Source organism: Oncorhynchus nerka, linkage group LG23, assembly GCF_034236695.1.
Source record: "Oncorhynchus nerka isolate Pitt River linkage group LG23, Oner_Uvic_2.0, whole genome shotgun sequence".
NCBI classification, from domain to species: Eukaryota; Metazoa; Chordata; class Actinopteri; order Salmoniformes; family Salmonidae; genus Oncorhynchus; species Oncorhynchus nerka.
This window is the reverse complement of record NC_088418.1, coordinates 35,616,367-35,642,812: the sequence shown is the minus strand read 5'-3', so window position 1 is coordinate 35,642,812 and position 26,446 is coordinate 35,616,367. Positions and strand designations below refer to the sequence as shown.

Sequence of the window (26,446 nt, the reverse complement as noted above, 5' to 3'; positions counted from 1 at the left end):
GATGCGTGGAGCGGACGGAGCAAGCCCCATTTCCGACTCCCTGTTCGAAAAATCCATTTAATATGTAGTCCCCCGATGGGGGACGTATCAGATATTAAACTGATAAGAACAGATACTACACTTGATCTGAGCCAAAAGGCCGAGAAGCGATAACCCACAAATGGAACCCTGCAACCGCCGGGCCCCCGGGGGCCTCGACAGAACTTAGCGGGTTGGCAAAAGCCGGCTCCTCCCTACCTACCCACCCATACCTACCTACCTTTTTCCCCAGCGACAGACAGACAGACGTTTTGTGGAAATAGGTGTTTTTTGGAAAAAGTCGCTAATGTGTCTTTACCTCACTATCCTGGCCCACTTCTGTCAATTTCTCTTGAAACAAGATAGCGGGCTCTGCAAGAAGCAAAGCACCTCCAAAAATATGTTGAACTCGTAAGTATTCCTCTCCACGGAAGTCTTTAGTAAAAGGCGAAAGGCTTGTGCGTAATGAAGAGAAACCAGAGTCGTATGCAAGTCAGAGGTCGGGGCCCGAGACGCCCTCTGTGCACTCTAGGCCGGGTGCCCGCGGGTGCTTGCCCCCGCCCGGAACCCACTTTTCCAAGTTTTCGAGGGCTGTGGATAAAGAGAAGGTCAGAGACAGAGACACAGCGAGAGAGAGAGAGAGAGAGAGAGAGAGAGAGAGAGAGAGAGAGAGAGAGAGAGACACACACACACACACACACACACACACACACAATCCTGGCCCAATTTTTTTTTTTTTTTTTTTTTTTTTTTTTAACGAAAATGGCGGGAAACGGGGACCCCATTGAAGAGCGCTTCGCCTTTCTTTCAGTTACAATGTTTCTTTCCTTCTCTTCTTATGCTAGCTAGCTAGCTAACGAGTGTGTCGTTGTGTCTCTGCTAGCTAGCTAGCTAGCTGTTTACATTGCTTTGTGAATGAGTAAGTCGTTTTTTTCCTTGACAACGGGAGAAAAGTGTTGCACCGTTCCCGGAGGTACTGCAATACCGGGTCGATGCGTGGAGCGGACGGAGCAAGCCCCATTTCCGACTCCCTGTTCGAAAAATCCATTTAATATGTAGTCCCCCGATGGGGGACGTATCAGATATTAAACTGATAAGAACAGATACTACACTTGATCTGAGCCAAAAGGCCGAGAAGCGATAACCCACAAATGGAACCCTGCAACCGCCGGGCCCCCGGGGGCCTCGACAGAACTTAGCGGGTTGGCAAAAGCCGGCTCCTCCCTACCTACCCACCCATACCTACCTACCTTTTTCCCCAGCGACAGACAGACAGACGTTTTGTGGAAATAGGTGTTTTTGGGAAAAAGTCGCTAATGTGTCTTTACCTCACTATCCTGGCCCACTTCTGTCAATTTCTCTTGAAACAAGATAGCGGGCTCTGCAAGAAGCAAAGCACCTCCAAAAATATGTTGAACTCGTAAGTATTCCTCTCCACGGAAGTCTTTAGTAAAAGGCGAAAGGCTTGTGCGTAATGAAGAGAAACCAGAGTCGTATGCAAGTCAGAGGTCGGGGCCCGAGACGCCCTCTGTGCACTCTAGGCCGGGTGCCCGCGGGTGCTTCCCGCCCGGAACCCACTTTTCCAAGTTTTCGAGGGCTGTGGATAAAGAGAAGGTCAGACACAGCGAGACACACACACAGAGAGAGAGAGAGAGAGAGAGAGAGAGAGAGAGAGAGAGAGAGAGAGAGAGACACACACACACACACACACACACAATCCTGGCCCAATTTTTTTTTTTTTTTTTTTTTTTTTTTTTTTTTTAACGAAAATGGCGGGAAACGGGGACCCCATTGAAGAGCGCTTCGCCTTTCTTTCAGTTACAATGTTTCTTTCCTTCTCTTCTTATGCTTGCTAGCTAGCTAGCTAGCTAGCTGTTTACATTGCTTTGTGAATGAGTAAGTCGTTTTTTTCCTTGACAACGGGAGAAAAGTGTTGCACCGTTCCCGGAGGTACTGCAATACCGGGTCGATGCGTGGAGCGGACGGAGCAAGCCCCATTTCCGACTCCCTGTTCGAAAAATCCATTTAATATGTAGTCCCCCGATGGGGGACGTATCAGATATTAAACTGATAAGAACAGATACTACACTTGATCTGAGCCAAAAGGCCGAGAAGCGATAACCCACAAATGGAACCCTGCAACCGCCGGGCCCCCGGGGGCCTCGACAGAACTTAGCGGGTTGGCAAAAGCCGGCTCCTCCCTACCTACCCACCCATACCTACCTACCTTTTTCCCCAGCGACAGACAGACAGACGTTTTGTGGAAATAGGTGTTTTTTGGAAAAAGTCGCTAATGTGTCTTTACCTCACTATCCTGGCCCACTTCTGTCAATTTCTCTTGAAACAAGATAGCGGGCTCTGCAAGAAGCAAAGCACCTCCAAAAATATGTTGAACTCGTAAGTATTCCTCTCCACGGAAGTCTTTAGTAAAAGGCGAAAGGCTTGTGCGTAATGAAGAGAAACCAGAGTCGTATGCAAGTCAGAGGTCGGGGCCCGAGACGCCCTCTGTGCACTCTAGGCCGGGTGCCCGCGGGTGCTTGCTCCCGCCCGGAACCCACTTTTCCAAGTTTTCGAGGGCTGTGGATAAAGAGAAGGTCAGAGACAGAGACACAGCGAGACACACACAGAGAGAGAGAGAGAGAGAGAGAGAGAGAGAGAGAGAGAGACACACACACACACACACACACACACACACACACACAATCCTGGCCCAATTTTTTTTTTTTTTTTTTTTTTTTTTTTTTTTTTAACGAAAATGGCGGGAAACGGGGACCCCATTGAAGAGCGCTTCGCCTTTCTTTCAGTTACAATGTTTCTTTCCTTCTCTTCTTATGCTAGCTAGCTAGCTAACGAGTGTAGCTAGCTAGCTAGCTAGCTAGTGTTTACATTGCTTTGTGAATGAGTAAGTAGTTTTCCTTGACAACGGGAGAAAAGTGTTGCACCGTTCCCGGAGGTACTGCAATACCGGGTCGATGCGTGGAGCGGACGGAGCAAGCCCCATTTCCGACTCCCTGTTCGAAAAATCCATTTAATATGTAGTCCCCCGATGGGGGACGTATCAGATATTAAACTGATAAGAACAGATACTACACTTGATCTGAGCCAAAAGGCCGAGAAGCGATAACCCACAAATGGAACCCTGCAACCGCCGGGCCCCCGGGGGCCTCGACAGAACTTAGCGGGTTGGCAAAAGCCGGCTCCTCCCTACCTACCCACCCATACCTACCTACCTTTTTCCCCAGCGACAGACAGACAGACAGTGGAAATAGGTGTTTTTTGGAAAAAGTCGCTAATGTGTCTTTACCTCACTATCCTGGCCCACTTCTGTCAATTTCTCTTGAAACAAGATAGCGGGCTCTGCAAGAAGCAAAGCACCTCCAAAAATATGTTGAACTCGTAAGTATTCCTCTCCACGGAAGTCTTTAGTAAAAGGCGAAAGGCTTGTGCGTAATGAAGAGAAACCAGAGTCGTATGCAAGTCAGAGGTCGGGGCCCGAGACGCCCTCTGTGCACTCTAGGCCGGGTGCCCGCGGGTGCTTGCTCCCGCCCGGAACCCACTTTTCCAAGTTTTCGAGGGCTGTGGATAAAGAGAAGGTCAGAGACAGAGACACAGCGAGACACACACAGAGAGAGAGAGAGAGAGAGAGAGAGAGAGAGAGAGAGAGAGACACACAGACAGACGCACGCACACACACACACACATACACACAATCCTGGCCCAATTTTTTTTTTTTTTTTTTTTTTTTTTTTTTTTTTAACGAAAATGGCGGGAAACGGGGACCCCATTGAAGAGCGCTTCGCCTTTCTTTCAGTTACAATGTTTCTTTCCTTCTCTTCTTATGCTTGCTAGCTAGCTAGCTAGCTGTTTACATTGCTTTGTGAATGAGTAAGTCGTTTTTTCCTTGACAACGGGAGAAAAGTGTTGCACCGTTCCCGGAGGTACTGCAATACCGGGTCGATGCGTGGAGCGGACGGAGCAAGCCCCATTTCCGACTCCCTGTTCGAAAAATCCATTTAATATGTAGTCCCCCGATGGGGGACGTATCAGATATTAAACTGATAAGAACAGATACTACACTTGATCTGAGCCAAAAGGCCGAGAAGCGATAACCCACAAATGGAACCCTGCAACCGCCGGGCCCCCGGGGGCCTCGACAGAACTTAGCGGGTTGGCAAAAGCCGGCTCCTCCCTACCTACCCACCCATACCTACCTACCTTTTTCCCCAGCGACAGACAGACAGACGTTTTGTGGAAATAGGTGTTTTTTGGAAAAAGTCGCTAATGTGTCTTTACCTCACTATCCTGGCCCACTTCTGTCAATTTCTCTTGAAACAAGATAGCGGGCTCTGCAAGAAGCAAAGCACCTCCAAAAATATGTTGAACTCGTAAGTATTCCTCTCCACGGAAGTCTTTAGTAAAAGGCGAAAGGCTTGTGCGTAATGAAGAGAAACCAGAGTCGTATGCAAGTCAGAGGTCGGGGCCCGAGACGCCCTCTGTGCACTCTAGGCCGGGTGCCCGCGGGCTGCTCCCGCCCGGAACCCACTTTTCCAAGTTTTCGAGGGCTGTGGATAAAGAGAAGGTCAGAGACACAGCGAGACACACACAGAGAGAGAGAGAGAGAGAGAGAGAGAGAGAGAGAGAGAGAGAGAGAGACGAGACACACACACACACACACACACACACACACACAATCCTGGCCCAATTTTTTTTTTTTTTTTTTTTTTTTTTTTTTTTTTTTTTTTTAACGAAAATGGCGGGAAACGGGGACCCCATTGAAGAGCGCTTCGCCTTTCTTTCAGTTACAATGTTTCTTTCCTTCTCTTCTTATGCTAGCTAGCTAGCTAACGCTGCGTGTGTGTCTCTGCTAGCTAGCTAGCTAGCTGTTTACATTGCTTTGTGAATGAGTAAGTAGTTTTCCTTGACAACGGGACAAAAGTGTTGCACCGTTCCCGGAGGTACTGCAATACCGGGTCGATGCGTGGAGCGGACGAGCAAGCCCCATTTCCGACTCCCTGTTCGAAAAATCCATTTAATATGTAGTCCCCCGATGGGGGACGTATCAGATATTAAACTGATAAGAACAGATACTACACTTGATCTGAGCCAAAAGGCCGAGAAGCGATAACCCACAAATGGAACCCTGCAACCGCCGGGCCCCCGGGGGCCTCGACAGAACTTAGCGGGTTGGCAAAAGCCGGCTCCTCCCTACCTACCCACCCATACCTACCTACCTTTTTCCCCAGCGACAGACAGACAGACAGGTAGGTTTTTTGGAAAAAGTCGCTAATGTGTCTTTACCTCACTATCCTGGCCCACTTCTGTCAATTTCTCTTGAAACAAGATAGCGGGCTCTGCAAGAAGCAAAGCACCTCCAAAAATATGTTGAACTCGTAAGTATTCCTCTCCACGGAAGTCTTTAGTAAAAGGCGAAAGGCTTGTGCGTAATGAAGAGAAACCAGAGTCGTATGCAAGTCAGAGGTCGGGGCCCGAGACGCACTCTGTGCACTCTAGGCCGGGTGCCCGCGGGTGCTCCCCCCCGGAACCCACTTTTCCAAGTTTTCGAGGGCTGTGGATAAAGAGAAGGTCAGAGACAGAGACACAGCGAGACACACACAGAGAGAGAGAGAGAGAGAGAGAGAGAGAGAGAGAGAGACACACACACACACACACACACACACACACACACACACACAATCCTGGCCCAATTTTTTTTTTTTTTTTTTTTTTTTTTTTTTTTTTTTTTTTAACGAAAATGGCGGGAAACGGGGACCCCATTGAAGAGCGCTTCGCCTTTCTTTCAGTTACAATGTTTCTTTCCTTCTCTTCTTATGCTAGCTAGCTAGCTAGCTAACGAGTGTGTCTAGCTAGCTAGCTAGCTAGTTTTACATTGCTTTGTGAATGAGTAAGTCGTTTTTTTCTTGACAACGGGAGAAAAGTGTTGCACCGTTCCCGGAGGTACTGCAATACCGGGTCGATGCGTGGAGCGGACGGAGCAAGCCCCATTTCCGACTCCCTGTTCGAAAAATCCATTTAATATGTAGTCCCCCGATGGGGGACGTATCAGATATTAAACTGATAAGAACAGATACTACACTTGATCTGAGCCAAAAGGCCGAGAAGCGATAACCCACAAATGGAACCCTGCAACCGCCGGGCCCCCGGGGGCCTCGACAGAACTTAGCGGGTTGGCAAAAGCCGGCTCCTCCCTACCTACCTACCTACCTTTTTCCCCAGCGACAGACAGACAGACAGTGGAAATAGGTGTTTTTGGGAAAAAGTCGCTAATGTGTCTTTACCTCACTATCCTGGCCCACTTCTGTCAATTTCTCTTGAAACAAGATAGCGGGCTCTGCAAGAAGCAAAGCACCTCCAAAAATATGTTGAACTCGTAAGTATTCCTCTCCACGGAAGTCTTTAGTAAAAGGCGAAAGGCTTGTGCGTAATGAAGAGAAACCAGAGTCGTATGCAAGTCAGAGGTCGGGGCCCGAGACGCCCTCTGTGCACTCTAGGCCGGGTGCCCGCGGGTGCTTGCTCCCGCCCGGAACCCACTTTTCCAAGTTTTCGAGGGCTGTGGATAAAGAGAAGGTCAGAGACAGAGACACAGCGAGACACACACAGAGAGAGAGAGAGAGAGAGAGAGAGAGAGAGAGAGAGAGAGAGAGAGACACACACACACACACACACACACAATCCTGGCCCAATTTTTTTTTTTTTTTTTTTTTTTTTTTTTTTTTTAACGAAAATGGCGGGAAACGGGGACCCCATTGAAGAGCGCTTCGCCTTTCTTTCAGTTACAATGTTTCTTTCCTTCTCTTCTTATGCTAGCTAGCTAGCTAACTGTTCGTGCGTGTGTGTCTCTGCTAGCTAGCTAGCTAGCTTTTTACATTGCTTTGTGAATGAGTAAGTCGTTTTTTCCTTGACAACGGGAGAAAAGTGTTGCACCGTTCCCGGAGGTACTGCAATACCGGGTCGATGCGTGGAGCGGACGGAGCAAGCCCCATTTCCGACTCCCTGTTCGAAAAATCCATTTAATATGTAGTCCCCCGATGGGGGACGTATCAGATATTAAACTGATAAGAACAGATACTACACTTGATCTGAGCCAAAAGGCCGAGAAGCGATAACCCACAAATGGAACCCTGCAACCGCCGGGCCCCCGGGGGCCTCGACAGAACTTAGCGGGTTGGCAAAAGCCGGCTCCTCCCTACCTACCCACCCATACCTACCTACCTTTTTCCCCAGCGACAGACAGACAGACAGACAGTGTAGGTGTTTTTGGAAAAAGTCGCTAATGTGTCTTTACCTCACTATCCTGGCCCACTTCTGTCAATTTCTCTTGAAACAAGATAGCGGGCTCTGCAAGAAGCAAAGCACCTCCAAAAATATGTTGAACTCGTAAGTATTCCTCTCCACGGAAGTCTTTAGTAAAAGGCGAAAGGCTTGTGCGTAATGAAGAGAAACCAGAGTCGTATGCAAGTCAGAGGTCGGGGCCCGAGACGCCCTCTGTGCACTCTAGGCCGGGTGCCCGCGGGTGCTCCCCGCCCGGAACCCACTCTTCCAAGTTTTCGAGGGCTGTGGATAAAGAGAAGGTCAGAGACAGAGCAGAGAGAGAGAGAGAGAGAGAGAGAGAGAGAGAGAGAGAGAGAGAGAGAGCACGACACGACACACACACACACACACACACACAATCCTGGCCCAATTTTTTTTTTTTTTTTTTTTTTTTTTTTTTTTTAAAATGGCGGGAAACGGGGACCCCATTGAAGAGCGCTTCGCCTTTCTTTCAGTTACAATGTTTCTTTCCTTCTCTTCTTATGCTAGCTAGCTAGCTAACGAGTGTGTCGTGCGTGTGTGTCTCTGCTAGCTAGCTAGCTAGCTAGCTGTTTACATTGCTTTGTGAATGAGTAAGTAGTTTTCCTTGACAACGGGAGAAAAGTGTTGCACCGTTCCCGGAGGTACTGCAATACCGGGTCGATGCGTGGAGCGGACGGAGCAAGCCCCATTTCCGACTCCCTGTTCGAAAAATCCATTTAATATGTAGTCCCCCGATGGGGGACGTATCAGATATTAAACTGATAAGAACAGATACTACACTTGATCTGAGCCAAAAGGCCGAGAAGCGATAACCCACAAATGGAACCCTGCAACCGCCGGGCCCCCGGGGGCCTCGACAGAACTTAGCGGGTTGGCAAAAGCCGGCTCCTCCCTACCTCCCTACCTACCTTTTTCCCCAGCGACAGACAGACAGACAGGTGTTTTGTGGAAATAGGTGTTTTTGGAAAAAGTCGCTAATGTGTCTTTACGTCACTATCCTGGCCCACTTCTGTCAATTTCTCTTGAAACAAGATAGCGGGCTCTGCAAGAAGCAAAGCACCTCCAAAAATATGTTGAACTCGTAAGTATTCCTCTCCACGGAAGTCTTTAGTAAAAGGCGAAAGGCTTGTGCGTAATGAAGAGAAACCAGAGTCGTATGCAAGTCAGAGGTCGGGGCCCGAGACGCCCTCTGTGCACTCTAGGCCGGGTGCCCGCGGCTGCTCCCGCCCGGAACCCACTTTTCCAAGTTTTCGAGGGCTGTGGATAAAGAGAAGGTCAGAGACAGAGACACAGAGAGACAGAGAGAGAGAGAGAGAGAGAGAGAGAGAGAGAGAGAGAGACGAGACGAGACACACGACACACACACACACACACACACACAATCCTGGCCCAATTTTTTTTTTTTTTTTTTTTTTTTTTTTTTTTAACGAAAATGGCGGGAAACGGGGACCCCATTGAAGAGCGCTTCGCCTTTCTTTCAGTTACAATGTTTCTTTCCTTCTCTTCTTATGCTAGCTAGCTAGCTAGCTAACGAGTGTGTCTGTCTCTTAGCTAGCTTTTTACATTGCTTTGTGAATGAGTAAGTCGTTTTTTCCTTGACAACGGGAGAAAAGTGTTGCACCGTTCCCGGAGGTACTGCAATACCGGGTCGATGCGTGGAGCGGACGGAGCAAGCCCCATTTCCGACTCCCTGTTCGAAAAATCCATTTAATATGTAGTCCCCCGATGGGGGACGTATCAGATATTAAACTGATAAGAACAGATACTACACTTGATCTGAGCCAAAAGGCCGAGAAGCGATAACCCACAAATGGAACCCTGCAACCGCCGGGCCCCCGGGGGCCTCGACAGAACTTAGCGGGTTGGCAAAAGCCGGCTCCTCCCTACCTACCCACCCATACCTACCTACCTTTTTCCCCAGCGACAGACAGACAGACAAATAGGTGTTTTTTGGAAAAAGTCGCTAATGTGTCTTTACCTCACTATCCTGGCCCACTTCTGTCAATTTCTCTTGAAACAAGATAGCGGGCTCTGCAAGAAGCAAAGCACCTCCAAAAATATGTTGAACTCGTAAGTATTCCTCTCCACGGAAGTCTTTAGTAAAAGGCGAAAGGCTTGTGCGTAATGAAGAGAAACCAGAGTCGTATGCAAGTCAGAGGTCGGGGCCCGAGACGCCCTCTGTGCACTCTAGGCCGGGTGCCCGCGGGTGCTTGCTCCCGCCCGGAACCCACTTTTCCAAGTTTTCGAGGGCTGTGGATAAAGAGAAGGTCAGAGACAGAGACACAGCGAGACACACACAGAGAGAGAGAGAGAGAGAGAGAGAGAGAGAGAGAGAGAGAGAGAGACACGAGACACACACACACACACACACACACACACAATCCTGGCCCAATTTTTTTTTTTTTTTTTTTTTTTTTTTTTTTTTAACGAAAATGGCGGGAAACGGGGACCCCATTGAAGAGCGCTTCGCCTTTCTTTCAGTTACAATGTTTCTTTCCTTCTCTTCTTATGCTAGCTAGCTAGCTAACGAGTGTGTCGTGCGTGTGTGTCTCTGCTAGCTAGCTAGCTAGCTAGCTAGCTGTTTACATTGCTTTGTGAATGAGTAAGTAGTTTTCCTTGACAACGGGACAAAAGTGTTGCACCGTTCCCGGAGGTACTGCAATACCGGGTCGATGCGTGGAGCGGACGGAGCAAGCCCCATTTCCGACTCCCTGTTCGAAAAATCCATTTAATATGTAGTCCCCCGATGGGGGACGTATCAGATATTAAACTGATAAGAACAGATACTACACTTGATCTGAGCCAAAAGGCCGAGAAGCGATAACCCACAAATGGAACCCTGCAACCGCCGGGCCCCCGGGGGCCTCGACAGAACTTAGCGGGTTGGCAAAAGCCGGCTCCTCCCCTACCTACCCCCCCTACCTACCTACCTTTTTCCCCAGCGACAGACAGACAGACAGACGTTTTGTGGAAATAGGTGTTTTTGGGAAAAAGTCGCTAATGTGTCTTTACCTCACTATCCTGGCCCACTTCTGTCAATTTCTCTTGAAACAAGATAGCGGGCTCTGCAAGAAGCAAAGCACCTCCAAAAATATGTTGAACTCGTAAGTATTCCTCTCCACGGAAGTCTTTAGTAAAAGGCGAAAGGCTTGTGCGTAATGAAGAGAAACCAGAGTCGTATGCAAGTCAGAGGTCGGGGCCCGAGACGCCTCTGTGCACTCTAGGCCGGGTGCCCGCGGGTGCTCCCGCCCGGAACCCACTTTCCAAGTTTTCGAGGGCTGTGGATAAAGAGAAGGTCAGAGACAGAGACACAGCGAGACACACAGAGAGAGAGAGAGAGAGAGAGAGAGAGAGAGAGAGAGAGAGAGACACACACACGCACGCACACACACACACACACACACACACAATCCTGGCCCAATTTTTTTTTTTTTTTTTTTTTTTTTTTTTTTTTTTTTTTTAAAATGGCGGGAAACGGGGACCCCATTGAAGAGCGCTTCGCCTTTCTTTCAGTTACAATGTTTCTTTCCTTCTCTTCTTATGCTAGCTAGCTAGCTAGCTGCGTGTGTGTTTGCTATTAGCTTTGTGAATGAGTGAATGAGTAAGTCGTTTTTTTCCTTGACAACGGGAGAAAAGTGTTGCACCGTTCCCGGAGGTACTGCAATACCGGGTCGATGCGTGGAGCGGACGGAGCAAGCCCCATTTCCGACTCCCTGTTCGAAAAATCCATTTAATATGTAGTCCCCCGATGGGGGACGTATCAGATATTAAACTGATAAGAACAGATACTACACTTGATCTGAGCCAAAAGGCCGAGAAGCGATAACCCACAAATGGAACCCTGCAACCGCCGGGCCCCCGGGGGCCTCGACAGAACTTAGCGGGTTGGCAAAAGCCGGCTCCTCCCTACCTACCCACCCATACCTACCTACCTTTTTCCCCAGCGACAGACAGACAGACAGACGTTTTGTGGAAATAGGTGTTTTTGGGAAAAAGTCGCTAATGTGTCTTTACCTCACTATCCTGGCCCACTTCTGTCAATTTCTCTTGAAACAAGATAGCGGGCTCTGCAAGAAGCAAAGCACCTCCAAAAATATGTTGAACTCGTAAGTATTCCTCTCCACGGAAGTCTTTAGTAAAAGGCGAAAGGCTTGTGCGTAATGAAGAGAAACCAGAGTCGTATGCAAGTCAGAGGTCGGGGCCCGAGACGCCTCTGTGCACTCTAGGCCGGGTGCCCGCGGGTGCTCCCGCCCGGAACCCACTCTTCCAAGTTTTCGAGGGCTGTGGATAAAGAGAAGGTCAGAGACACAGCGAGAGAGAGAGAGAGAGAGAGAGAGAGAGAGAGAGAGAGAGAGAGAGAGAGAGAGAGAGAGACACACACACACACACACACACACAATCCTGGCCCAATTTTTTTTTTTTTTTTTTTTTTTTTTTTTAACGAAAATGGCGGGAAACGGGGACCCCATTGAAGAGCGCTTCGCCTTTCTTTCAGTTACAATGTTTCTTTCCTTCTCTTCTTATGCTAGCTAGCTAGCTAGCTAACGAGTGTGTCGTGCGTGTGTGTCTCTGCTAGCTAGCTAGCTAGCTGTTTACATTGCTTTGTGAATGAGTAAGTCGTTTTTTTCCTTGACAACGGGAGAAAAGTGTTGCACCGTTCCCGGAGGTACTGCAATACCGGGTCGATGCGTGGAGCGGACGGAGCAAGCCCCATTTCCGACTCCCTGTTCGAAAAATCCATTTAATATGTAGTCCCCCGATGGGGGACGTATCAGATATTAAACTGATAAGAACAGATACTACACTTGATCTGAGCCAAAAGGCCGAGAAGCGATAACCCACAAATGGAACCCTGCAACCGCCGGGCCCCCGGGGGCCTCGACAGAACTTAGCGGGTTGGCAAAAGCCGGCTCCTCCCTACCTACCCACCCATACCTACCTACCTTTTTCCCCAGCGACAGACAGACAGACAGTGGAAATAGGTGTTTTTTGGAAAAAGTCGCTAATGTGTCTTTACCTCACTATCCTGGCCCACTTCTGTCAATTTCTCTTGAAACAAGATAGCGGGCTCTGCAAGAAGCAAAGCACCTCCAAAAATATGTTGAACTCGTAAGTATTCCTCTCCACGGAAGTCTTTAGTAAAAGGCGAAAGGCTTGTGCGTGTAATGAAGAGAAACCAGAGTCGTATGCAAGTCAGAGGTCGGGGCCCGAGACGCCCTCTGTGCACTCTAGGCCGGGTGCCCGCGGGTGCTTGCTCCCGCCCGGAACCCACTTTTCCAAGTTTTCGAGGGCTGTGGATAAAGAGAAGGTCAGAGACACAGCAGAGAGAGAGAGAGAGAGAGAGAGAGAGAGAGAGAGAGAGAGAGAGAGAGAGAGAGAGAGAGAGACACACACACACACACACACACACACACACACAATCCTGGCCCAATTTTTTTTTTTTTTTTTTTTTTTTTTTTTTTTACGAAAATGGCGGGAAACGGGGACCCCATTGAAGAGCGCTTCGCCTTTCTTTCAGTTACAATGTTTCTTTCCTTCTCTTCTTATGCTAGCTAGCTAGCTAGCTGTCGTGCGTGTGTGTCTCTGCTAGCTAGCTTGTTTACATTGCTTTGTGAATGAGTAAGTAGTTTTCCTTGACAACGGGAGAAAAGTGTTGCACCGTTCCCGGAGGTACTGCAATACCGGGTCGATGCGTGGAGCGGACGGAGCAAGCCCCATTTCCGACTCCCTGTTCGAAAAATCCATTTAATATGTAGTCCCCCGATGGGGGACGTATCAGATATTAAACTGATAAGAACAGATACTACACTTGATCTGAGCCAAAAGGCCGAGAAGCGATAACCCACAAATGGAACCCTGCAACCGCCGGGCCCCCGGGGGCCTCGACAGAACTTAGCGGGTTGGCAAAAGCCGGCTCCTCCCTACCTACCTACCTACCTTTTTCCCCAGCGACAGACAGACAGACAGGTAGGTGTTTTTGGAAAAAGTCGCTAATGTGTCTTTACCTCACTATCCTGGCCCACTTCTGTCAATTTCTCTTGAAACAAGATAGCGGGCTCTGCAAGAAGCAAAGCACCTCCAAAAATATGTTGAACTCGTAAGTATTCCTCTCCACGGAAGTCTTTAGTAAAAGGCGAAAGGCTTGTGCGTAATGAAGAGAAACCAGAGTCGTATGCAAGTCAGAGGTCGGGGCCCGAGACGCCTCTGTGCACTCTAGGCCGGGTGCCCGCGGGTGCTCCCCGCCCGGAACCCACTCTTCCAAGTTTTCGAGGGCTGTGGATAAAGAGAAGGTCAGAGACAGAGACACAGCGAGACACACACAGAGAGAGAGAGAGAGAGAGAGAGAGAGAGAGAGAGAGAGACACACAGAGACGACGACGCACGCACACACACACACACACACACACAATCCTGGCCCAATTTTTTTTTTTTTTTTTTTTTTTTTTTTTTTTTTTTTAAAAAATGGCGGGAAACGGGGACCCCATTGAAGAGCGCTTCGCCTTTCTTTCAGTTACAATGTTTCTTTCCTTCTCTTCTTATGCTAGCTAGCTAGCTAGCTAACGAGTGTGTCGTGCTCTGCTAGCTAGCTAGCTAGCTAGCTGTTTACATTGCTTTGTGAATGAGTAAGTAGTTTTTTTCCCTTGACAACGGGAGAAAAGTGTTGCACCGTTCCCGGAGGTACTGCAATACCGGGTCGATGCGTGGAGCGGACGGAGCAAGCCCCATTTCCGACTCCCTGTTCGAAAAATCCATTTAATATGTAGTCCCCCGATGGGGGACGTATCAGATATTAAACTGATAAGAACAGATACTACACTTGATCTGAGCCAAAAGGCCGAGAAGCGATAACCCACAAATGGAACCCTGCAACCGCCGGGCCCCCGGGGGCCTCGACAGAACTTAGCGGGTTGGCAAAAGCCGGCTCCTCCCTACCTACCCACCCATACCTACCTACCTTTTTCCCCAGCGACAGACAGACAGACAGGTTTTTTAGGTGTTTTTGGGAAAAAGTCGCTAATGTGTCTTTACCTCACTATCCTGGCCCACTTCTGTCAATTTCTCTTGAAACAAGATAGCGGGCTCTGCAAGAAGCAAAGCACCTCCAAAAATATGTTGAACTCGTAAGTATTCCTCTCCACGGAAGTCTTTAGTAAAAGGCGAAAGGCTTGTGCGTAATGAAGAGAAACCAGAGTCGTATGCAAGTCAGAGGTCGGGGCCCGAGACGCCCTCTGTGCACTCTAGGCCGGGTGCCCGCGGGTGCTTGCTCCCGCCCGGAACCCACTTTTCCAAGTTTTCGAGGGCTGTGGATAAAGAGAAGGTCAGAGACAGAGACACAGCGAGACACACACAGAGAGAGAGAGAGAGAGAGAGAGAGAGAGAGAGAGAGAGAGAGAGAGAGAGAGACACACACACACACACACACACACACACACACACACACACACACAATCCTGGCCCAATTTTTTTTTTTTTTTTTTTTTTTTTTTTTTAACGAAAATGGCGGGAAACGGGGACCCCATTGAAGAGCGCTTCGCCTTTCTTTCAGTTACAATGTTTCTTTCCTTCTCTTCTTATGCTAGCTAGCTAGCTAGCTAACGAGTGTGTCGTGCGTGTGTGTCTCTGCTAGCTAGCTAGCTAGCTGTTTACATTGCTTTGTGAATGAGTAAGTCGTTTTTTTCCTTGACAACGGGAGAAAAGTGTTGCACCGTTCCCGGAGGTACTGCAATACCGGGTCGATGCGTGGAGCGGACGGAGCAAGCCCCATTTCCGACTCCCTGTTCGAAAAATCCATTTAATATGTAGTCCCCGATGGGGGACGTATCAGATATTAAACTGATAAGAACAGATACTACACTTGATCTGAGCCAAAAGGCCGAGAAGCGATAACCCACAAATGGAACCCTGCAACCGCCGGGCCCCCGGGGGCCTCGACAGAACTTAGCGGGTTGGCAAAAGCCGGCTCCTCCCTACCTACCCACCCATACCTACCTACCTTTTTCCCCAGCGACAGACAGACAGACAGACAGACGTTTGTGGAAATAGGTGTTTTTGGAAAAAGTCGCTAATGTGTCTTTACCTCACTATCCTGGCCCACTTCTGTCAATTTCTCTTGAAACAAGATAGCGGGCTCTGCAAGAAGCAAAGCACCTCCAAAAATATGTTGAACTCGTAAGTATTCCTCTCCACGGAAGTCTTTAGTAAAAGGCGAAAGGCTTGTGCGTAATGAAGAGAAACCAGAGTCGTATGCAAGTCAGAGGTCGGGGCCCGAGACGCCCTCTGTGCACTCTAGGCCGGGTGCCCGCGGGTGCTTGCTCCCGCCCGGAACCCACTTTTCCAAGTTTTCGAGGGCTGTGGATAAAGAGAAGGTCAGAGACAGAGACACAGCGAGACACACACAGAGAGAGAGAGAGAGAGAGAGAGAGAGAGAGAGAGAGAGAGAGAGAGACACACACACACACACACACACACACATACACACAATCCTGGCCCAATTTTTTTTTTTTTTTTTTTTAACGAAAATGGCGGGAAACGGGGACCCCATTGAAGAGCGCTTCGCCTTTCTTTCAGTTACAATGTTTCTTTCCTTCTCTTCTTATGCTTGCTAGCTAGCTAACGCTGTGTCGTGCGTGTGTGTCTCTGCTAGCTAGCTAGCTAGCTAGCTTTAGCTGTTTACATTGCTTTGTGAATGAGTAAGTCGTTTTTTTCCTTGACAACGGGAGAAAAGTGTTGCACCGTTCCCGGAGGTACTGCAATACCGGGTCGATGCGTGGAGCGGACGGAGCAAGCCCCATTTCCGACTCCCTGTTCGAAAAATCCATTTAATATGTAGTCCCCCGATGGGGGACGTATCAGATATTAAACTGATAAGAACAGATACTACACTTGATCTGAGCCAAAAGGCCGAGAAGCGATAACCCACAAATGGAACCCTGCAACCGCCGGGCCCCCGGGGGCCTCGACAGAACTTAGCGGGTTGGCAAAAGCCGGCTCCTCCCTACCTACCCACCCTACCTACCTACCTTTTTCCCAGCGACAGACAGACAGACAGACAGGTGTTTTAGGTGTTTTTGGAAAAAGTCGCTAATGTGTCTTTACCTCACTATCCTGGCCCACTTCTGTCAATTTCTCTTGAAACAAGATAGCGGGCTCTGCAAGAAGCAAAGCACCTCCAAAAATATGTTGAACTCGTAAGTATTCCTCTCCACGGAAGTCTTTAGTAAAAGGCGAAAGGCTTGTGCGTAATGAAGAGAAACCAGAGTCGTATGCAAGTCAGAGGTCGGGGCCCGAGACGCCCTCTGTGCACTCTAGGCCGGGTGCCCGCGTGCTTGCTCCCCCCGGAACCCACTCTTCCAAGTTTTCGAGGGCTGTGGATAAAGAGGAAGGTCAGGTCAGAGACACAGCGAGACAGCGAGAGAGAGAGAGAGAGAGAGAGAGAGAGAGAGAGAGAGACAGACGACAGACGCACACACACACACACACACACACACACAATCCTGGCCCAATTTTTTTTTTTTTTTTTTTTTTTTTTTTTTTTTTTAACGAAAATGGCGGGAAACGGGGACCCCATTGAAGAGCGCTTCGCCTTTCTTTCAGTTACAATGTTTCTTTCCTTCTCTTCTTATAGCTAGCTAACGAGTGTGTCGTGCGTGTGTGTCTCTGCTAGCTAGCTAGCTAGCTAGCTTTTACATTGCTTTGTGAATGAGTAAGTAGTTTTTTTCCTTGACAACGGGAGAAAAGTGTTGCACCGTTCCCGGAGGTACTGCAATACCGGGTCGATGCGTGGAGCGGACGGAGCAAGCCCCATTTCCGACTCCCTGTTCGAAAAATCCATTTAATATGTAGTCCCCGATGGGGGACGTATCAGATATTAAACTGATAAGAACAGATACTACACTGATCTGAGCCAAAAGGCCGAGAAGCGATAACCCACAAATGGAACCCTGCAACCGCCGGGCCCCCGGGGGCCTCGACAGAACTTAGCGGGTTGGCAAAAGCCGGCTCCTCCCTACCTACCCACCCATACCTACCTACCTTTTTCCCCAGCGACAGACAGACAGACAAACAGGTGTTTTTTGGAAAAAGTCGCTAATGTGTCTTTACCTCACTATCCTGGCCCACTTCTGTCAATTTCTCTTGAAACAAGATAGCGGGCTCTGCAAGAAGCAAAGCACCTCCAAAAATATGTTGAACTCGTAAGTATTCCTCTCCACGGAAGTCTTTAGTAAAAGGCGAAAGGCTTGTGCGTAATGAAGAGAAACCAGAGTCGTATGCAAGTCAGAGGTCGGGGCCCGAGACGCACTCTGTGCACTCTAGGCCGGGTGCCCGCGGGTGCTCCCGCCCGGAACCCACTCTTCCAAGTTTTCGAGGGCTGTGGATAAAGAGAAGGTCAGAGACACAGCGAGAGAGCACAGAGAGAGAGAGAGAGAGAGAGAGAGAGAGAGAGAGAGAGACGCACGCACGCACGCACACACACACACACACACACACACAATCCTGGCCCAATTTTTTTTTTTTTTTTTTTTTTTTTTTTTTTAACGAAAATGGCGGGAAACGGGGACCCCATTGAAGAGCGCTTCGCCTTTCTTTCAGTTACAATGTTTCTTTCCTTCTCTTCTTATGCTAGCTAGCTAGCTAGCTAGTGTCTAGTGTGTGTCTCTGCTAGCTAGCTAGCTAGCTAGCTGTTTACATTGCTTTGTGAATGAGTAAGTAGTTTTTTCCTTGACAACGGGAGAAAAGTGTTGCACCGTTCCCGGAGGTACTGCAATACCGGGTCGATGCGTGGAGCGGACGGAGCAAGCCCCATTTCCGACTCCCTGTTCGAAAAATCCATTTAATATGTAGTCCCCCGATGGGGGACGTATCAGATATTAAACTGATAAGAACAGATACTACACTTGATCTGAGCCAAAAGGCCGAGAAGCGATAACCCACAAATGGAACCCTGCAACCGCCGGGCCCCCGGGGGCCTCGACAGAACTTAGCGGGTTGGCAAAAGCCGGCTCCTCCCTACCTACCCACCCATACCTACCTACCTTTTTCCCAGCGACAGACAGACAGACAGACAGGTGTTTTTTTTTGGAAAAAGTCGCTAATGTGTCTTTACCTCACTATCCTGGCCCACTTCTGTCAATTTCTCTTGAAACAAGATAGCGGGCTCTGCAAGAAGCAAAGCACCTCCAAAAATATGTTGAACTCGTAAGTATTCCTCTCCACGGAAGTCTTTAGTAAAAGGCGAAAGGCTTGTGCGTGTAATGAAGAGAAACCAGAGTCGTATGCAAGTCAGAGGTCGGGGCCCGAGACGCCTCTGTGCACTCTAGGCCGGGTGCCCGGGTGCTCTCCCGCCCGGAACCCACTTTTCCAAGTTTTCGAGGGCTGTGGATAAAGAGAAGGTCAGAGACAGAGACACAGCGAGACACACACAGAGAGAGAGAGAGAGAGAGAGAGAGAGAGAGAGAGAGAGAGAGAGAGAGAGAGAGAGAGAGAGAGACACACACACACACACACACACACAATCCTGGCCCAATTTTTTTTTTTTTTTTTTTTTTTTTTTTTTTTTAACGAAAATGGCGGGAAACGGGGACCCCATTGAAGAGCGCTTCGCCTTTCTTTCAGTTCAGTTACAATGTTTCTTTCTTTCTTATGCTAGCTTCTTGTGTCGTGCGTGCTCTGCTAGCTAGCTAGCTAGCTGTTTACATTGCTTTGTGAATGAGTAAGTCGTTTTTTTCCTTGACAACGGGAGAAAAGTGTTGCACCGTTCCCGGAGGTACTGCAATACCGGGTCGATGCGTGGAGCGGACGGAGCAAGCCCCATTTCCGACTCCCTGTTCGAAAAATCCATTTAATATGTAGTCCCCCGATGGGGGACGTATCAGATATTAAACTGATAAGAACAGATACTACACTTGATCTGAGCCAAAAGGCCGAGAAGCGATAACCCACAAATGGAACCCTGCAACCGCCGGGCCCCGGGGCCTCGACAGAACTTAGCGGGTTGGCAAAAGCCGGCTCCTCCCTACCTACCCACCTACCTACCTACCTTTTTCCCCAGCGACAGACAGACAGACAGCAGGTAGGTGTTTTTGGAAAAAAGTCGCTAATGTGTCTTTACCTCACTATCCTGGCCCACTTCTGTCAATTTCTCTTGAAACAAGATAGCGGGCTCTGCAAGAAGCAAAGCACCTCCAAAAATATGTTGAACTCGTAAGTATTCCTCTCCACGGAAGTCTTTAGTAAAAGGCGAAAGGCTTGTGCGTAATGAAGAGAAACCAGAGTCGTATGCAAGTCAGAGGTCGGGGCCCGAGACGCCCTCTGTGCACTCTAGGCCGGGTGCCCGCGGGTGCTCCTCCCCCGGAACCCACTTTCCAAGTTTTCGAGGGCTGTGGATAAAGAGAAGGTCAGAGACAGAGACACAGCGAGACAGAGAGAGAGAGAGAGAGAGAGAGAGAGAGAGAGAGAGAGAGAGAGACGAGACGACGACGCACGCACACACACACACACATACACACAATCCTGGCCCAATTTTTTTTTTTTTTTTTTTTTTTTTTTTTTTTTAACGAAAATGGCGGGAAACGGGGACCCCATTGAAGAGCGCTTCGCCTTTCTTTCAGTTACAATGTTTCTTTCCTTCTCTTCTTATGCTAGCTAGCTAGCTAGCTGTTTACATTGCTTTGTGAATGAGTAAGTCATTGCTTTTGAATGAGTAAGTAGTTTTCCTTGACAACGGGAGAAAAGTGTTGCACCGTTCCCGGAGGTACTGCAATACCGGGTCGATGCGTGGAGCGGACGGAGCAAGCCCCATTTCCGACTCCCTGTTCGAAAAATCCATTTAATATGTAGTCCCCCGATGGGGGACGTATCAGATATTAAACTGATAAGAACAGATACTACACTTGATCTGAGCCAAAAGGCCGAGAAGCGATAACCCACAAATGGAACCCTGCAACCGCCGGGCCCCCGGGGGCCTCGACAGAACTTAGCGGGTTGGCAAAAGCCGGCTCCTCCCTACCTACCCACCCATACCTACCTACCTTTTTCCCCAGCGACAGACAGACAGACAGGAAATAGGTGTTTTTTGGAAAAAGTCGCTAATGTGTCTTTACCTCACTATCCTGGCCCACTTCTGTCAATTTCTCTTGAAACAAGATAGCGGGCTCTGCAAGAAGCAAAGCACCTCCAAAAATATGTTGAACTCGTAAGTATTCCTCTCCACGGAAGTCTTTAGTAAAAGGCGAAAGGCTTGTGCGTAATGAAGAGAAACCAGAGTCGTATGCAAGTCAGAGGTCGGGGCCCGAGACGCCTCTGTGCACTCTAGGCCGGGTGCCCGCGGGTGCTCCCCGCCCGGAACCCACTTTTCCAAGTTTTCGAGGGCTGTGGATAAAGAGAAGGTCAGAGACAGAGACACAGAGACAGAGACAGAGAGAGAGAGAGAGAGAGAGAGAGAGAGAGAGAGAGAGAGAGAGACGACGCACGCACGCACACACACACACACACACAATCCTGGCCCAATTTTTTTTTTTTTTTTTTTTTTTTTTTTTTTTTTTTTTTTAAAATGGCGGGAAACGGGGACCCCATTGAAGAGCGCTTCGCCTTTCTTTCAGTTACAATGTTTCTTTCCTTCTCTTCTTATGCTAGCTAGCTAGCTAGCTAACGTAGCTAGCTAGCTAGCTTGTTTACATTGCTTTGTGAATGAGTAAGTAGTTTTCCTTGACAACGGGAGAAAAGTGTTGCACCGTTCCCGGAGGTACTGCAATACCGGGTCGATGCGTGGAGCGGACGGAGCAAGCCCCATTTCCGACTCCCTGTTCGAAAAATCCATTTAATATGTAGTCCCCCGATGGGGGACGTATCAGATATTAAACTGATAAGAACAGATACTACACTTGATCTGAGCCAAAAGGCCGAGAAGCGATAACCCACAAATGGAACCCTGCAACCGCCGGGCCCCCGGGGGCCTCGACAGAACTTAGCGGGTTGGCAAAAGCCGGCTCCTCCCTACCTACCTACCTACCTACCTACCTTTTTCCCCAGCGACAGACAGACAGGCAGGTGTTTTTTGGAAAAAGTCGCTAATGTGTCTTTACGTCACTATCCTGGCCCACTTCTGTCAATTTCTCTTGAAACAAGATAGCGGGCTCTGCAAGAAGCAAAGCACCTCCAAAAATATGTTGAACTCGTAAGTATTCCTCTCCACGGAAGTCTTTAGTAAAAGGCGAAAGGCTTGTGCGTAATGAAGAGAAACCAGAGTCGTATGCAAGTCAGAGGTCGGGGCCCGAGACGCACTCTGTGCACTCTAGGCCGGGTGCCCGCGGGTGCTCCCGCCCGGAACCCACTCTTCCAAGTTTTCGAGGGCTGTGGATAAAGAGAAGGTCAGAGACACAGCGAGAGAGCGAGAGAGAGAGAGAGAGAGAGAGAGAGAGAGAGAGAGAGAGAGACACACACGCACGCACGCACGCACGCACGCACACACACACACACACACACAATCCTGGCCCAATTTTTTTTTTTTTTTTTTTTTTTTTTTTTTTTTTTTTTTTTAACGAAAATGGCGGGAAACGGGGACCCCATTGAAGAGCGCTTCGCCTTTCTTTCAGTTACAATGTTTCTTTCCTTCTCTTCTTATGCTAGCTAGCTAGCTAACGAGTGTGTCGTGCGTGTGTGTCTCTGCTAGCTAGCTAGCTAGCTGTTTACATTGCTTTGTGAATGAGTAAGTAGTTTTTTTCCTTGACAACGGGAGAAAAGTGTTGCACCGTTCCCGGAGGTACTGCAATACCGGGTCGATGCGTGGAGCGGACGGAGCAAGCCCCATTTCCGACTCCCTGTTCGAAAAATCCATTTAATATGTAGTCCCCCGATGGGGGACGTATCAGATATTAAACTGATAAGAACAGATACTACACTTGATCTGAGCCAAAAGGCCGAGAAGCGATAACCCACAAATGGAACCCTGCAACCGCCGGGCCCCCGGGGGCCTCGACAGAACTTAGCGGGTTGGCAAAAGCCGGCTCCTCCCTACCTCCCTACCTACCTTTTTCCCCAGCGACAGACAGACAGGCAGGTGTTTTTTGGAAAAAGTCGCTAATGTGTCTTTACGTCACTATCCTGGCCCACTTCTGTCAATTTCTCTTGAAACAAGATAGCGGGCTCTGCAAGAAGCAAAGCACCTCCAAAAATATGTTGAACTCGTAAGTATTCCTCTCCACGGAAGTCTTTAGTAAAAGGCGAAAGGCTTGTGCGTAATGAAGAGAAACCAGAGTCGTATGCAAGTCAGAGGTCGGGGCCCGAGACGCACTCTGTGCACTCTAGGCCGGGTGCCCGCGGGTGCTCCTCCCCCGGAACCCACTCTTCCAAGTTTTCGAGGGCTGTGGATAAAGAGAAGGTCAGAGACAGAGACAGCGAGACAGAGAGAGAGAGAGAGAGAGAGAGAGAGAGAGAGAGAGAGAGAGAGACAGAGAGACGACGCACGCACGCACACACACACACACACACACACAAATCCTGGCCCAATTTTTTTTTTTTTTTTTTTTTTTTTTTTTTTTTTTTTTAAAATGGCGGGAAACGGGGACCCCATTGAAGAGCGCTTCGCCTTTCTTTCAGTTACAATGTTTCTTTCCTTCTCTTCTTATGCTAGCTAGCTAGCTAGCGTGCGTGTGTGTCTCTGCTAGCTAGCTAGCTAGCTAGCTAGCTGTTTACATTGCTTTGTGAATGAGTAAGTAGTTTTCCTTGACAACGGGACAAAAGTGTTGCACCGTTCCCGGAGGTACTGCAATACCGGGTCGATGCGTGGAGCGGACGGAGCAAGCCCCATTTCCGACTCCCTGTTCGAAAAATCCATTTAATATGTAGTCCCCCGATGGGGGACGTATCAGATATTAAACTGATAAGAACAGATACTACACTTGATCTGAGCCAAAAGGCCGAGAAGCGATAACCCACAAATGGAACCCTGCAACCGCCGGGCCCCCGGGGGCCTCGACAGAACTTAGCGGGTTGGCAAAAGCCGGCTCCTCCCTACCTACCCACCTACCTACCTACCTTTTTCCCCAGCGACAGACAGACAGACAGGTGTTTTTTGGAAAAAGTCGCTAATGTGTCTTTACCTCACTATCCTGGCCCACTTCTGTCAATTTCTCTTGAAACAAGATAGCGGGCTCTGCAAGAAGCAAAGCACCTCCAAAAATATGTTGAACTCGTAAGTATTCCTCTCCACGGAAGTCTTTAGTAAAAGGCGAAAGGCTTGTGCGTAATGAAGAGAAACCAGAGTCGTATGCAAGTCAGAGGTCGGGGCCCGAGACGCCCTCTGTGCACTCTAGGCCGGGTGCCCGCGGGTGCTCTCCCGCCCGGAACCCACTCTTTCCAAGTTTTCGAGGGCTGTGGATAAAGAGAAGGTCAGAGACAGAGACACAGAGAGACACAGAGAGAGAGAGAGAGAGAGAGAGAGAGAGAGAGAGACACGACGACGCACGCACACACACACACACACACACACACAATCCTGGCCCAATTTTTTTTTTTTTTTTTTTTTTTTTTTTTTTTTTTTTTTTTAAAATGGCGGGAAACGGGGACCCCATTGAAGAGCGCTTCGCCTTTCTTTCAGTTACAATGTTTCTTTCCTTCTCTTCTTATGCTAGCTAGCTAGCTAACGAGTGTGTCGTAGCTAGCTAGCTAGCTAGCTGTTTACATTGCTTTGTGAATGAGTAAGTAGTTTTCCTTGACAACGGGAGAAAAGTGTTGCACCGTTCCCGGAGGTACTGCAATACCGGGTCGATGCGTGGAGCGGACGGAGCAAGCCCCATTTCCGACTCCCTGTTCGAAAAATCCATTTAATATGTAGTCCCCCGATGGGGGACGTATCAGATATTAAACTGATAAGAACAGATACTACACTTGATCTGAGCCAAAAGGCCGAGAAGCGATAACCCACAAATGGAACCCTGCAACCGCCGGGCCCCCGGGGGCCTCGACAGAACTTAGCGGGTTGGCAAAAGCCGGCTCCTCCCTACCTACCTACCTACCTACCTACCTTTTTCCCCAGCGACAGACAGACAGGCAGGTGTTTTTAGGTGTTTTTTGAAAAAGTCGCTAATGTGTCTTTACGTCACTATCCTGGCCCACTTCTGTCAATTTCTCTTGAAACAAGATAGCGGGCTCTGCAAGAAGCAAAGCACCTCCAAAAATATGTTGAACTCGTAAGTATTCCTCTCCACGGAAGTCTTTAGTAAAAGGCGAAAGGCTTGTGCGTAATGAAGAGAAACCAGAGTCGTATGCAAGTCAGAGGTCGGGGCCCGAGACGCCCTCTGTGCACTCTAGGCCGGGTGCCCGCGGGTGCTCCCGCCCGGAACCCACTCTTCCAAGTTTTCGAGGGCTGTGGATAAAGAGAAGGTCAGAGACAGAGACAGCGAGAGAGAGAGAGAGAGAGAGAGAGAGAGAGAGAAGAGAGAGAGACAGAGAGCACGCACGCACGCACGCACACACACACACACACACACACACAATCCTGGCCCAATTTTTTTTTTTTTTTTTTTTTTTTTTTTTTTTTTTTTTAACGAAAATGGCGGGAAACGGGGACCCCATTGAAGAGCGCTTCGCCTTTCTTTCAGTTACAATGTTTCTTTCCTTCTCTTCTTATGCTAGCTAGCTAGCTAGCTAAGAGTGTGTCGTGCGTGTTTAGCTTAGCTAGCTGTTTGCTTTGTGAATGAGTAAGTAGTTTTTTCCTTGACAACGGGAGAAAAGTGTTGCACCGTTCCCGGAGGTACTGCAATACCGGGTCGATGCGTGGAGCGGACGGAGCAAGCCCCATTTCCGACTCCCTGTTCGAAAAATCCATTTAATATGTAGTCCCCCGATGGGGGACGTATCAGATATTAAACTGATAAGAACAGATACTACACTTGATCTGAGCCAAAAGGCCGAGAAGCGATAACCCACAAATGGAACCCTGCAACCGCCGGGCCCCCGGGGGCCTCGACAGAACTTAGCGGGTTGGCAAAAGCCGGCTCCTCCCTACCTCCCTACCTACCTTTTTCCCCAGCGACAGACAGACAGACAGACAGGTGTTTTTTGGAAAAAGTCGCTAATGTGTCTTTACGTCACTATCCTGGCCCACTTCTGTCAATTTCTCTTGAAACAAGATAGCGGGCTCTGCAAGAAGCAAAGCACCTCCAAAAATATGTTGAACTCGTAAGTATTCCTCTCCACGGAAGTCTTTAGTAAAAGGCGAAAGGCTTGTGCGTAATGAAGAGAAACCAGAGTCGTATGCAAGTCAGAGGTCGGGGCCCGAGACGCCTCTGTGCACTCTAGGCCGGGTGCCCGCGGGTGCTCCCCGCCCGGAACCCACTCTTCCAAGTTTTCGAGGGCTGTGGATAAAGAGAAGGTCAGAGACACAGCGAGAGAGCGAGAGAGAGAGAGAGAGAGAGAGAGAGAGAGAGAGAGAGAGACACACAGCACGCACGCACGCACGCACACACACACACACACACACACAATCCTGGCCCAATTTTTTTTTTTTTTTTTTTTTTTTTTTTTTTTTTTTTAACGAAAATGGCGGGAAACGGGGACCCCATTGAAGAGCGCTTCGCCTTTCTTTCAGTTACAATGTTTCTTTCCTTCTCTTCTTATGCTAGCTAGCTAGCTAGCTAGCTGTGTGTCTCTGCTAGCTAGCTAGCTAGCTGTTTTACATTGCTTTGTGAATGAGTAAGTAGTTTTCCTTGACAACGGGAGAAAAGTGTTGCACCGTTCCCGGAGGTACTGCAATACCGGGTCGATGCGTGGAGCGGACGGAGCAAGCCCCATTTCCGACTCCCTGTTCGAAAAATCCATTTAATATGTAGTCCCCCGATGGGGGACGTATCAGATATTAAACTGATAAGAACAGATACTACACTTGATCTGAGCCAAAAGGCCGAGAAGCGATAACCCACAAATGGAACCCTGCAACCGCCGGGCCCCCGGGGGCCTCGACAGAACTTAGCGGGTTGGCAAAAGCCGGCTCCTCCCTACCTCCCTACCTACCTTTTTCCCCAGCGACAGACAGACAGACAGACAGGTGTTTTTTGGAAAAAGTCGCTAATGTGTCTTTACGTCACTATCCTGGCCCACTTCTGTCAATTTCTCTTGAAAC

General features: G+C 48.9%; 52 non-coding genes and 1 pseudogene across 52 annotated transcripts; all 53 read right to left on the bottom strand.

Moving 5' to 3' along the window:
* Nucleotides 1-151, bottom strand: LOC135564098 (U2 spliceosomal RNA; annotated as a pseudogene).
* A 235-nt stretch (nucleotides 152-386) lies between these two features.
* On the bottom strand, nucleotides 387-503 carry LOC135564067 (U5 spliceosomal RNA). The gene has a single exon (XR_010460792.1). It is a non-coding gene; the product is annotated as a U5 spliceosomal RNA (small nuclear RNA).
* Nucleotides 504-969: 466 nt separating this feature from the next.
* On the bottom strand, nucleotides 970-1,160 carry LOC135564094 (U2 spliceosomal RNA). The gene has a single exon (XR_010460819.1). It is a non-coding gene; the product is annotated as a U2 spliceosomal RNA (small nuclear RNA).
* A 235-nt stretch (nucleotides 1,161-1,395) lies between these two features.
* On the bottom strand, nucleotides 1,396-1,512 carry LOC115124577 (U5 spliceosomal RNA). Its single transcript, XR_003862819.1, has one exon. It is a non-coding gene; the product is annotated as a U5 spliceosomal RNA (small nuclear RNA).
* A 434-nt stretch (nucleotides 1,513-1,946) lies between these two features.
* On the bottom strand, nucleotides 1,947-2,137 carry LOC135564093 (U2 spliceosomal RNA). Its single transcript, XR_010460818.1, has one exon. It is a non-coding gene; the product is annotated as a U2 spliceosomal RNA (small nuclear RNA).
* Nucleotides 2,138-2,372: 235 nt separating this feature from the next.
* Nucleotides 2,373-2,489, bottom strand: LOC135564066 (U5 spliceosomal RNA). The gene has a single exon (XR_010460791.1). It is a non-coding gene; the product is annotated as a U5 spliceosomal RNA (small nuclear RNA).
* A 460-nt stretch (nucleotides 2,490-2,949) lies between these two features.
* Nucleotides 2,950-3,140, bottom strand: LOC135564092 (U2 spliceosomal RNA). The gene has a single exon (XR_010460817.1). It is a non-coding gene; the product is annotated as a U2 spliceosomal RNA (small nuclear RNA).
* Nucleotides 3,141-3,371: 231 nt separating this feature from the next.
* LOC135564065 (U5 spliceosomal RNA) lies at nucleotides 3,372-3,488 on the bottom strand. The gene has a single exon (XR_010460790.1). It is a non-coding gene; the product is annotated as a U5 spliceosomal RNA (small nuclear RNA).
* Nucleotides 3,489-3,934: 446 nt separating this feature from the next.
* Nucleotides 3,935-4,125, bottom strand: LOC135564091 (U2 spliceosomal RNA). Its single transcript, XR_010460816.1, has one exon. It is a non-coding gene; the product is annotated as a U2 spliceosomal RNA (small nuclear RNA).
* A 235-nt stretch (nucleotides 4,126-4,360) lies between these two features.
* On the bottom strand, nucleotides 4,361-4,477 carry LOC135564064 (U5 spliceosomal RNA). Its single transcript, XR_010460789.1, has one exon. It is a non-coding gene; the product is annotated as a U5 spliceosomal RNA (small nuclear RNA).
* A 474-nt stretch (nucleotides 4,478-4,951) lies between these two features.
* On the bottom strand, nucleotides 4,952-5,141 carry LOC135564095 (U2 spliceosomal RNA). Its single transcript, XR_010460820.1, has one exon. It is a non-coding gene; the product is annotated as a U2 spliceosomal RNA (small nuclear RNA).
* Nucleotides 5,142-5,365: 224 nt separating this feature from the next.
* Nucleotides 5,366-5,482, bottom strand: LOC135564063 (U5 spliceosomal RNA). The gene has a single exon (XR_010460788.1). It is a non-coding gene; the product is annotated as a U5 spliceosomal RNA (small nuclear RNA).
* A 469-nt stretch (nucleotides 5,483-5,951) lies between these two features.
* Nucleotides 5,952-6,142, bottom strand: LOC135564090 (U2 spliceosomal RNA). The gene has a single exon (XR_010460815.1). It is a non-coding gene; the product is annotated as a U2 spliceosomal RNA (small nuclear RNA).
* Nucleotides 6,143-6,363: 221 nt separating this feature from the next.
* On the bottom strand, nucleotides 6,364-6,480 carry LOC135564062 (U5 spliceosomal RNA). Its single transcript, XR_010460787.1, has one exon. It is a non-coding gene; the product is annotated as a U5 spliceosomal RNA (small nuclear RNA).
* Nucleotides 6,481-6,949: 469 nt separating this feature from the next.
* Nucleotides 6,950-7,140, bottom strand: LOC135564089 (U2 spliceosomal RNA). The gene has a single exon (XR_010460814.1). It is a non-coding gene; the product is annotated as a U2 spliceosomal RNA (small nuclear RNA).
* A 230-nt stretch (nucleotides 7,141-7,370) lies between these two features.
* On the bottom strand, nucleotides 7,371-7,487 carry LOC135564061 (U5 spliceosomal RNA). Its single transcript, XR_010460786.1, has one exon. It is a non-coding gene; the product is annotated as a U5 spliceosomal RNA (small nuclear RNA).
* A 461-nt stretch (nucleotides 7,488-7,948) lies between these two features.
* On the bottom strand, nucleotides 7,949-8,139 carry LOC135564088 (U2 spliceosomal RNA). The gene has a single exon (XR_010460813.1). It is a non-coding gene; the product is annotated as a U2 spliceosomal RNA (small nuclear RNA).
* A 228-nt stretch (nucleotides 8,140-8,367) lies between these two features.
* On the bottom strand, nucleotides 8,368-8,484 carry LOC135564060 (U5 spliceosomal RNA). The gene has a single exon (XR_010460785.1). It is a non-coding gene; the product is annotated as a U5 spliceosomal RNA (small nuclear RNA).
* Nucleotides 8,485-8,939: 455 nt separating this feature from the next.
* Nucleotides 8,940-9,130, bottom strand: LOC135564087 (U2 spliceosomal RNA). The gene has a single exon (XR_010460812.1). It is a non-coding gene; the product is annotated as a U2 spliceosomal RNA (small nuclear RNA).
* Nucleotides 9,131-9,356: 226 nt separating this feature from the next.
* LOC135564059 (U5 spliceosomal RNA) lies at nucleotides 9,357-9,473 on the bottom strand. The gene has a single exon (XR_010460784.1). It is a non-coding gene; the product is annotated as a U5 spliceosomal RNA (small nuclear RNA).
* Nucleotides 9,474-9,960: 487 nt separating this feature from the next.
* LOC135564086 (U2 spliceosomal RNA) lies at nucleotides 9,961-10,151 on the bottom strand. The gene has a single exon (XR_010460811.1). It is a non-coding gene; the product is annotated as a U2 spliceosomal RNA (small nuclear RNA).
* Nucleotides 10,152-10,390: 239 nt separating this feature from the next.
* On the bottom strand, nucleotides 10,391-10,507 carry LOC135564058 (U5 spliceosomal RNA). The gene has a single exon (XR_010460783.1). It is a non-coding gene; the product is annotated as a U5 spliceosomal RNA (small nuclear RNA).
* A 455-nt stretch (nucleotides 10,508-10,962) lies between these two features.
* LOC135564085 (U2 spliceosomal RNA) lies at nucleotides 10,963-11,153 on the bottom strand. Its single transcript, XR_010460810.1, has one exon. It is a non-coding gene; the product is annotated as a U2 spliceosomal RNA (small nuclear RNA).
* A 239-nt stretch (nucleotides 11,154-11,392) lies between these two features.
* LOC135564057 (U5 spliceosomal RNA) lies at nucleotides 11,393-11,509 on the bottom strand. The gene has a single exon (XR_010460782.1). It is a non-coding gene; the product is annotated as a U5 spliceosomal RNA (small nuclear RNA).
* A 464-nt stretch (nucleotides 11,510-11,973) lies between these two features.
* LOC135564084 (U2 spliceosomal RNA) lies at nucleotides 11,974-12,164 on the bottom strand. The gene has a single exon (XR_010460809.1). It is a non-coding gene; the product is annotated as a U2 spliceosomal RNA (small nuclear RNA).
* Nucleotides 12,165-12,395: 231 nt separating this feature from the next.
* Nucleotides 12,396-12,514, bottom strand: LOC135564069 (U5 spliceosomal RNA). The gene has a single exon (XR_010460794.1). It is a non-coding gene; the product is annotated as a U5 spliceosomal RNA (small nuclear RNA).
* Nucleotides 12,515-12,977: 463 nt separating this feature from the next.
* On the bottom strand, nucleotides 12,978-13,168 carry LOC135564083 (U2 spliceosomal RNA). The gene has a single exon (XR_010460808.1). It is a non-coding gene; the product is annotated as a U2 spliceosomal RNA (small nuclear RNA).
* Nucleotides 13,169-13,383: 215 nt separating this feature from the next.
* On the bottom strand, nucleotides 13,384-13,500 carry LOC135564056 (U5 spliceosomal RNA). The gene has a single exon (XR_010460781.1). It is a non-coding gene; the product is annotated as a U5 spliceosomal RNA (small nuclear RNA).
* A 485-nt stretch (nucleotides 13,501-13,985) lies between these two features.
* Nucleotides 13,986-14,176, bottom strand: LOC135564082 (U2 spliceosomal RNA). Its single transcript, XR_010460807.1, has one exon. It is a non-coding gene; the product is annotated as a U2 spliceosomal RNA (small nuclear RNA).
* Nucleotides 14,177-14,407: 231 nt separating this feature from the next.
* LOC135564055 (U5 spliceosomal RNA) lies at nucleotides 14,408-14,524 on the bottom strand. Its single transcript, XR_010460780.1, has one exon. It is a non-coding gene; the product is annotated as a U5 spliceosomal RNA (small nuclear RNA).
* Nucleotides 14,525-15,024: 500 nt separating this feature from the next.
* LOC135564096 (U2 spliceosomal RNA) lies at nucleotides 15,025-15,214 on the bottom strand. Its single transcript, XR_010460821.1, has one exon. It is a non-coding gene; the product is annotated as a U2 spliceosomal RNA (small nuclear RNA).
* Nucleotides 15,215-15,455: 241 nt separating this feature from the next.
* Nucleotides 15,456-15,572, bottom strand: LOC135564054 (U5 spliceosomal RNA). The gene has a single exon (XR_010460779.1). It is a non-coding gene; the product is annotated as a U5 spliceosomal RNA (small nuclear RNA).
* Nucleotides 15,573-16,051: 479 nt separating this feature from the next.
* Nucleotides 16,052-16,242, bottom strand: LOC135564081 (U2 spliceosomal RNA). Its single transcript, XR_010460806.1, has one exon. It is a non-coding gene; the product is annotated as a U2 spliceosomal RNA (small nuclear RNA).
* Nucleotides 16,243-16,474: 232 nt separating this feature from the next.
* On the bottom strand, nucleotides 16,475-16,591 carry LOC135564053 (U5 spliceosomal RNA). Its single transcript, XR_010460778.1, has one exon. It is a non-coding gene; the product is annotated as a U5 spliceosomal RNA (small nuclear RNA).
* Nucleotides 16,592-17,064: 473 nt separating this feature from the next.
* LOC135564097 (U2 spliceosomal RNA) lies at nucleotides 17,065-17,253 on the bottom strand. The gene has a single exon (XR_010460822.1). It is a non-coding gene; the product is annotated as a U2 spliceosomal RNA (small nuclear RNA).
* Nucleotides 17,254-17,479: 226 nt separating this feature from the next.
* On the bottom strand, nucleotides 17,480-17,596 carry LOC135564052 (U5 spliceosomal RNA). The gene has a single exon (XR_010460777.1). It is a non-coding gene; the product is annotated as a U5 spliceosomal RNA (small nuclear RNA).
* A 467-nt stretch (nucleotides 17,597-18,063) lies between these two features.
* On the bottom strand, nucleotides 18,064-18,254 carry LOC135564080 (U2 spliceosomal RNA). Its single transcript, XR_010460805.1, has one exon. It is a non-coding gene; the product is annotated as a U2 spliceosomal RNA (small nuclear RNA).
* A 228-nt stretch (nucleotides 18,255-18,482) lies between these two features.
* LOC135564068 (U5 spliceosomal RNA) lies at nucleotides 18,483-18,601 on the bottom strand. The gene has a single exon (XR_010460793.1). It is a non-coding gene; the product is annotated as a U5 spliceosomal RNA (small nuclear RNA).
* Nucleotides 18,602-19,071: 470 nt separating this feature from the next.
* Nucleotides 19,072-19,262, bottom strand: LOC135564079 (U2 spliceosomal RNA). The gene has a single exon (XR_010460804.1). It is a non-coding gene; the product is annotated as a U2 spliceosomal RNA (small nuclear RNA).
* A 225-nt stretch (nucleotides 19,263-19,487) lies between these two features.
* Nucleotides 19,488-19,604, bottom strand: LOC135564051 (U5 spliceosomal RNA). Its single transcript, XR_010460776.1, has one exon. It is a non-coding gene; the product is annotated as a U5 spliceosomal RNA (small nuclear RNA).
* A 454-nt stretch (nucleotides 19,605-20,058) lies between these two features.
* On the bottom strand, nucleotides 20,059-20,249 carry LOC135564078 (U2 spliceosomal RNA). The gene has a single exon (XR_010460803.1). It is a non-coding gene; the product is annotated as a U2 spliceosomal RNA (small nuclear RNA).
* A 229-nt stretch (nucleotides 20,250-20,478) lies between these two features.
* On the bottom strand, nucleotides 20,479-20,595 carry LOC135564050 (U5 spliceosomal RNA). The gene has a single exon (XR_010460775.1). It is a non-coding gene; the product is annotated as a U5 spliceosomal RNA (small nuclear RNA).
* A 453-nt stretch (nucleotides 20,596-21,048) lies between these two features.
* On the bottom strand, nucleotides 21,049-21,239 carry LOC135564077 (U2 spliceosomal RNA). Its single transcript, XR_010460802.1, has one exon. It is a non-coding gene; the product is annotated as a U2 spliceosomal RNA (small nuclear RNA).
* A 220-nt stretch (nucleotides 21,240-21,459) lies between these two features.
* On the bottom strand, nucleotides 21,460-21,576 carry LOC135564049 (U5 spliceosomal RNA). Its single transcript, XR_010460774.1, has one exon. It is a non-coding gene; the product is annotated as a U5 spliceosomal RNA (small nuclear RNA).
* A 489-nt stretch (nucleotides 21,577-22,065) lies between these two features.
* Nucleotides 22,066-22,256, bottom strand: LOC135564076 (U2 spliceosomal RNA). Its single transcript, XR_010460801.1, has one exon. It is a non-coding gene; the product is annotated as a U2 spliceosomal RNA (small nuclear RNA).
* A 212-nt stretch (nucleotides 22,257-22,468) lies between these two features.
* LOC135564105 (U5 spliceosomal RNA) lies at nucleotides 22,469-22,585 on the bottom strand. The gene has a single exon (XR_010460829.1). It is a non-coding gene; the product is annotated as a U5 spliceosomal RNA (small nuclear RNA).
* A 479-nt stretch (nucleotides 22,586-23,064) lies between these two features.
* On the bottom strand, nucleotides 23,065-23,255 carry LOC135564075 (U2 spliceosomal RNA). The gene has a single exon (XR_010460800.1). It is a non-coding gene; the product is annotated as a U2 spliceosomal RNA (small nuclear RNA).
* Nucleotides 23,256-23,475: 220 nt separating this feature from the next.
* LOC135564104 (U5 spliceosomal RNA) lies at nucleotides 23,476-23,592 on the bottom strand. Its single transcript, XR_010460828.1, has one exon. It is a non-coding gene; the product is annotated as a U5 spliceosomal RNA (small nuclear RNA).
* A 460-nt stretch (nucleotides 23,593-24,052) lies between these two features.
* LOC135564074 (U2 spliceosomal RNA) lies at nucleotides 24,053-24,243 on the bottom strand. Its single transcript, XR_010460799.1, has one exon. It is a non-coding gene; the product is annotated as a U2 spliceosomal RNA (small nuclear RNA).
* A 229-nt stretch (nucleotides 24,244-24,472) lies between these two features.
* LOC135564103 (U5 spliceosomal RNA) lies at nucleotides 24,473-24,589 on the bottom strand. The gene has a single exon (XR_010460827.1). It is a non-coding gene; the product is annotated as a U5 spliceosomal RNA (small nuclear RNA).
* Nucleotides 24,590-25,056: 467 nt separating this feature from the next.
* LOC135564073 (U2 spliceosomal RNA) lies at nucleotides 25,057-25,247 on the bottom strand. Its single transcript, XR_010460798.1, has one exon. It is a non-coding gene; the product is annotated as a U2 spliceosomal RNA (small nuclear RNA).
* Nucleotides 25,248-25,463: 216 nt separating this feature from the next.
* LOC135564102 (U5 spliceosomal RNA) lies at nucleotides 25,464-25,580 on the bottom strand. The gene has a single exon (XR_010460826.1). It is a non-coding gene; the product is annotated as a U5 spliceosomal RNA (small nuclear RNA).
* A 468-nt stretch (nucleotides 25,581-26,048) lies between these two features.
* On the bottom strand, nucleotides 26,049-26,239 carry LOC135564072 (U2 spliceosomal RNA). Its single transcript, XR_010460797.1, has one exon. It is a non-coding gene; the product is annotated as a U2 spliceosomal RNA (small nuclear RNA).
* Between the last annotated feature and the right edge of the window lie 207 nt (nucleotides 26,240-26,446).